Source organism: Apteryx mantelli, chromosome 2 (genome assembly GCF_036417845.1).
Source record: "Apteryx mantelli isolate bAptMan1 chromosome 2, bAptMan1.hap1, whole genome shotgun sequence".
NCBI lineage: Eukaryota > Metazoa > Chordata > Aves > Apterygiformes > Apterygidae > Apteryx > Apteryx mantelli.
The window spans coordinates 102556896-102563920 of record NC_089979.1 but is presented as its reverse complement, the minus strand read 5'-3'; the positions used below and the strand labels follow the sequence as shown (position 1 = coordinate 102563920).

General features: G+C 45.3%; 1 long non-coding RNA gene across 1 annotated transcript; it reads left to right on the top strand.

Annotated features, from left to right (window-relative positions):
• The first annotated feature begins 2627 nt into the window (after positions 1-2627).
• Positions 2628-5565, top strand: LOC136991396 (uncharacterized). The gene is made up of 3 exons (XR_010883595.1): positions 2628-2795; positions 4112-4301; positions 4433-5565. It is a non-coding gene; the product is annotated as an uncharacterized lncRNA (long non-coding RNA).
• Positions 5566-7025: the final 1460 nt, after the last annotated feature.

Below are 7025 nucleotides of genomic sequence, written 5' to 3'. Positions count from 1 at the left end.
TTTTAATCAGAATTTGCCAGTGATGTTTTAGGTGGAAATTTGTGCTTGACCCTATTTCTAGTGATACAGAAAATTTAAAATAAACTTTAAAATAAAATTTCAGACCCTTTTATTTGCAGTGAAATTTAATATTTTTAGAAAAATCCTGAACTACATATTATGCCTTGCATATAATCAAATTTTCCAATAAGTTTTTCTAGCATCTGGTTAGCCACTTAATGAATTTCCTTCTTAGTTCTAAATGTTGGAGAGAAAACTCCATATACAGAGGTCTCTGTGCTAGCAGGCAGGTAAGAAAAGGTAATGGGAAAGCAATATAGAATCTTTGGCTTTTTAAGTAACAATTAAAAACCACTACATGAACCTTCTCCAATAATTATGTCAAAGAAAGAAGGCAATGCCTGGCAGAGTACTTTACTCCTGATTTATTCACTGGACATCCTTCTTCTTTGTTCCTGAAAAATGTGCTGAGAATTGCACAACATCCAGTTTGCATCATGTGAAATACAAGCATGGACAGGGGCTCCATAAGGAGCTGAGTTAACTAGAACTAAGAAGTCACTTCAAAATGCCACATAGGTAGCGCATTTACTCCCCTCTAAGGGTTAAAATAGGCCTTTTCAGAAGATAGTGACAAGCTATATAAGATAAACTACTAAAGATAAGGTATATAAATTGATCTCTGTCAAATTCAAACTTTCAAAAATTATTTTTTTCAGGCTTAGGTTCAAAAATAAGGCTTTATTTCAGAAAAAAATGCCCTTTTACTTAAAAATTATCATAGTATTTTATGCGTTTTAAGGTACTGAAACAGTTTCACAGTACTGAAGTCAAAAGTGAGTAACAAGACTCTGGTGTCCCCCTCCCCCCCCCCCCCCAACTGTGAATGCTTTTGGACAATCTGATCATTAGTCTTTCAATCATCTCATGCTGTTCAGCTCATATTAAAAGAACTCCCCTATATTTCCTTGCCCGTGAGGTTTAAACAATAAATGCTAAATGAACCGGTTGAGTCACACACCTATATGACATTTTGACTGAGACAACTAAAGGGAATTTGGAGTGAGCTCTTGTCGCTGATGATAAATGCAGGAATCTTTCAAAGCACTGAAGAAATGACAGTTTGCTCCTTCCTGTTGGACAATTACTATTACTTTGCCAATCTTGAATGCAGTATGTAATTCAAATGGTAATTTGGATGTCTGCATTTTTATTAGCTATGTTCAGACACTGACATATCAAGACAAATGTCACAGAAAAAAAAAAGTCTAAATGATTTTAAAAGATTAAAAGAGTATATGGTGTTTCCTTAAATAGGCTATTGAGGTTGACACAAACTATCACTTAATTTTCCCTGACATACTGTGATCTCATGCCATAGCTTTTTAAAGTTAGAACCACTTCCTCTACGAAAGTAGCAGGGTTGAAGCCTATCACATCCTTTATATGCAATACTTGCTAAACCAGAGAAATTCAAGACAAGGAGGAAAGTAGGGAGAGTAAATAAAGAGAATGAGTTTTGGATTAAGGATTATCTCATTTTTGTAGGTTTTCCAGGGGGAAAAAAAAAAGAAGAAAATTTGAAGCTCATTTTACCAGAAGCAAATTTGATAATTACATTTCCTCTCACCCTCCCCTTTCTTTGGGGGGGAGGGGGTATTTACATTTACTTCACTTCTGTACCAAGCTGTTCTTCCAGATCAAGCAGGGATTCAGAACATACAGCTTTAATGGAGACCCCCTGGTTCTTAATGTGGTAAGAATTTACGTAGGATTAGCCTGTCTTCATCTCCTACTGGATTACAGTCAAATAGAAAGGAATATTATCATATTTAAGATATACTTAAGAGAAGGACAGAGAATAGAATACCATAATTAAAATGGAGTCACTTTACTTCATATACGCATGTTGATTCAGATGGAAAAATGGAAATATTATGATGCATTCTTGGGAAACCGATTTAATATCTTGCTCTGAATCACCCATTGTGGCAGCCTCTTTCTCATGGTTGATTATACAGACGCCCATAGAGATTAGTCTCATAACTTTGGCACTGTGAATTCTATGCCTAAAGTTGGGAAGTATAAGTTTATCCTTCTCCTCCCAAAGTTTTCTTCACAGCCGATAAATTTCTTTTTCCTCTTGTAGGTATAAGTCAACAATTACTCACCAGACAATAATATAACTGTAGTAGAAAAGAATAATTGGTTCCTAGCCTTTTTTCCTTTAGCAATGTGCTGCATATTTTCTTTTAACGACTCTTTGGTCTGTGTCAGTTGTGCTGGTTATTGAGATTCTGCAAATGTCAACATAATGTCAAAATACGTGTTCCTGTAAGAAACTGGTATTTCACATGGTCCAAAATAAAACTCTAAGTGAATGGTATTAATTTATCATGGAAACAAGGACATTTACAAAAAGAATTAAACTGACCATAAACCAGAAGACATTGTCTGTTTTGTGGAGGAAAAAGGATGAGCAGGGAGGCACTGCGGGGCGGAACATGGGAAGGTCGTAACGGGCGGAGCACTGCTGCCGGAAAAGAAGGCGGGGCTTTACAGCTTTATAATAGAGTAGGACACGCTTCATTAAACGCCATTTTGCCACTCCTCATATTGGTGTCTGTGTGGTGATGGTCCGGGGTCTGGGGGAAGGCCCCGTGCCTCCTCGGTAAGAACGAGAACGGTAACAAGTGGTGACCCCGACGTGATACCGAGGAGGCGGCTCGGCCGGCGCAGGCGCCGGGAGCGTGAGGAAGGGATCCGGATCCGGAACCATGGAGGCCATATGTAAGGTAGTAATGGCCTGCGCCAAGGAATGGCGGGCGCGATACCAGCGTGTGTAGAGAGGCTCGTGAAGGAGGGAGTGATTACTTCTCCTATGGAGATTCTGCGGGAGGAACTGTGGCTGCAATGCACAGCAGCGCTGGCGGAGTCCCCGATGAACGGGGGATCCGCGAAGGATTTAAAGGTGTGGGGGCTGATAAGAATGCTCCTGCGGAGCGCGAGGGAGGCCCCGGCGAAAGAACGGGAGAGCGGAGGCAGGGAGGTTCCAGTGATCCTACCGGTGGAATCCCAGGAGCCGCCTCCGGTGTATCCCTGGCAAGATCTCGCACAAGACAGAGAGGGATGGGGGGTCGACGGGACCGAACCCGAGGATTGCGTGCCTGGCGCAGTTTTGAGGAAGACGCTTAGTGAGGAAGATAGGACCCTGCTGCCGTGGGCCCCAGCAGAGGAGGGTGCTGTAGGTGGGGAGAGTCAGGCACTGCAGCGAGGGAGGAAGGGTAACGGCCAATCAGAGCGGAGAGACCAGAGTTCGACCTTGAAAGGAGGGAGGAAGGTTCGGGTGAGATTGCCGGTTGAGGAGGAGAGCGGAGAAGATAGCAGCGACGAGGAAGGCGGGGGCTTGCGAGAAGTTGCGCGCAGGCTGCGGGGGTGTGCAATAGGAGAGACACAGCAGAAAGGGAAGCCGAAGGGCGGAGAAGAAGTAACAACATCCCCGGTCGACACCCTATTGCGTGCATTAGAGGAAATAAGGCGGGAGGTCGAAAAACAGAGGGACCTGCTCAGCGGAGCAAAAAGGGGAGCGGCCCCTGCCAAGTCCATACCACTCACTGACTGGCAGCTAATAGCCGATTCATGTGCCCCTCAGGGCTTACGGTTCGAGCAAGTGCCGCAAGTCTGCCCCGTAAGGGCAGTACCGGGGGAAGGGGTCCAGTGGGTGGCGCTCAAGCCCGAGATAGTACAGAGTCTGATGACCTCGGTGAAAGAGAACGGGCTGAAACATCAGCAAACCCAGATGTTGTTGGATAGTGAGCATGCCCAGGCGTGTACGCCTTACGACCTACGGCAGCTGGCGAGGGCGATACTGTCACCCACGCATTGGATGCTGTGGAAGGAGGCATGGCAAGGCCATTGTGCCACCCTAGCTGCAGCTGCCGCCGGGAACCCGAACCACCACCTAGCAGGTACCACACTGGATCGCTTGGTGGGGCGAGGTGCAAACCTCGCATCCCCGAACCAGCGAGCGACAGCGCTCAGAGGCCGGGAGGTCATGGCCACAACAGAGGCTTCGCGGGCCGTGTATGAAGAACTCGGGAAGCTAGTAAAGCAGAGTGACGCCATGACGCAGGACATCCTGAAAACGATCCCTAAAGGAGCACCACTTTCGGTTGTCATCCGCACGGTACTGCAAAAACAGAATCAGGGAACAACAGCAGCGCAGGCTCTTGTCACGGCGGTGGACCAGATGAGAAAGGGACCACAGCGTTGCTTCTCTTGTGGATATCACAGGGAAGAGGGTAGGCTGCGGTAAAACGGGAGGAGCAGACAAGATGGGTTCCAATGAAATGCATAAAACCTGACCTAAATGCACGTACGGGAGGGTCTGGGGTGTAACTAATCATTCTTGGTGAGATTCCATCCTGAACAGGGCGACGCCAGACGGGATGCTGCTGCATGGCTGCATTGATGTTTATCGCCGGCTTCATGATTCCGGGGACCGCAGAGTCATACTGGAGGAGATGAGCACAGGCGCACAGAGCAGCTCACTACTGCATCCCGTTCAACCCCGAGGCGGGGCCGACAGAGACTTTCCTGACGGGGAACAAGTCAACACAGGGGCGTGGATCTTGTCATAGTTTGATTAGAAATGGCTTATAACACTAGGCTTGATAGCACTCACAGTAGTAATAGCGATATGCTGCGGTTTGCTAATTCTGAATTATCGCTTACGGCATGTACGGCTTAACTGCTTGATAGACATGAGCATAGAGTATATCAATTAATAGTACAGGAAAAAGAGGTTCTAGAAAGGGGGGGAGATGTGGTGGATCTTGGGAAACTGCATAGACAAGTTATTTGCATGAGAAGCGGTAGACTAGGCGTAGTGGAAGATCACGCGGTGTGACGCACAGCCTAGGGGTGGAAACGAAGTGCACCTGTATGTAAGCTTGCACACAGCCCACAATAAACGCCATTAGACGAATGGCTAACTAACCTGTTTGGCAATCTACCACAGTGGCTAATAGGACTGCTCGCTGAAGGCTTGCGCATTTTGCTAATCCTCATAATTATAGGCTTATGCTTGTGTGTAATACTGAGCTGCGTTAAGAAAGCCTTGCTTAAAGTAGTGGGCCAAGTCTGGATTGCTCGAAAACAAGAAGGAGAACTTCTGGAGGAATGGCTGGGCTTTGGGGGGGGGATATAGTCTGTTGGAAATGAGCAATCCCGCCTATGCCTTTAAGGTTTTCCCTGAACGACGAAGACAAGGACACCGCCTGTGTTAAGAAGCGGAAGAAGGGGAGGCAGCACACAGCTCCGCTCACGAAGCTACTAATGCAAGGAACCACCCGATGGCAGTCCCGTCGAGACACGCCGCACTTCCGCGTGTTTTGTTGCGTCCCGCTCGATCTACCGAAACACTGTTGATGGGAGAGGGGGAGATGTGGAGGAAAAAGGATGAGCAGGGAGGCACTGCGGGGCGGAACATGGGAAGGTCGTAACGGGCGGAGCACTGCTGCCGGAAAAGAAGGCGGGGCTTTACAGCTTTATAATAGAGTAGGACACGCTTCATTAAACGCCATTTTGCCACTCCTCATATTGGTGTCTGTGTGGTGATGGTCCGGGGTCTGGGGGAAGGCCCCGTGCCTCCTCGGTAAGAACGAGAACGGTAACACTGTTTTAAGCATTTATCTGATTTTTTTCATCTGCATTTTTATCTGGAAAGCAGAATTGTAAAGGTATTTCTCAGGCCTCTAAGACTTACCAACCAGAGTCCAATAGTTCTTATCTGATACAAAGTAACAGAGGGGGAAAGACAACTAAAGAAAAAACTATCATTTAATGTTATTATTAAACTAGATTCTAGCTGGCCCTTCAACAATTATATATAATCATGACTCCTATGGTAGAAACAAGTGGCCCATGAAGCTAGGACAGAAGCAAGGCTGGCAAATAACTTATGTGCGTACATACAGGTCTCAGCACCTTGAAAATCAGTGTGTGGCGGGGGAAATACAGGAAAAGATTTGTCAAAGTGTGATACAAACCATTTGCCCCAAACAGCTCATACAAACTCAGTTGTTTTCAATAATATACTAGGTATTTCAGGAGAGAACCATGTAATCCTTGGAGAGAGTGATGCTGCTCATTCACAGAAGTCATAGCATGGGCACACCAGAGTAACGAGAGAAGCATCACTCCAAGAGACAATGTGGGGACAACAAAGTATGTTACAAGGCATCCTTTTTGACTGGTTCTTTTTTTAAACAAGCAAGGGAGGAAGATTAAATTCTGGATTTCTCTGCAGGATGTTGGCTTTCTGTCTGAAAGAACAGGAATCTTGCTGCAACTTTTCCTAAGCTGTAGACTCAGTATGCTATCCATAATGTGCTGTTTGAATTAGCTTTCTTCACTCAAATCTTAGCAGAGCTCTCAATTCTACTTCAGCTGGGACTGTTGTTTCAGAATAGGAGGGACAAAATAACTTTCATATTAGATGGTTGTCAGAAATGCCCTACTCATATTGTTTCCCACGTATTTTTTGCCTATATTTCTTTGGTTTTGTTCAGGTTACGAGGTCTTTCCCTAAACGATGAGTAGATTTCAAAGTCACCTGTGCTCAGAATGGTCAGAATGTACTGAATAACCACAGAGGGGAGAGAAGCTCTGCTGGATAGGAGTGGACTTTTCTGGCACACTAATATTATAGTTACAGAACTTTATTACAAGATACGGTTGTTTTAATACTTAGTTGGAGTGTAATTTTCTGTGGCCTGGCTCTTGACATAATTCTCTGAGCTAGCATTTATCAGTTGCTTTATCCATGTCGTAATCTCCATGTTTCCATCCTGCTTGACAGGAAATATAATCTGCCCCTTTTGGCCCAGCGACAGAGTCCCTGTATCAGCACAAACTAGCTTTGGCATAACTAGATCTTCTCTGGAACCATGAGCACGTCATTTTGTCTTGCTGTTTCTCTGCTACGTCTTTCACCTTTAACAAGTTTACTTGCAAGATTTTGG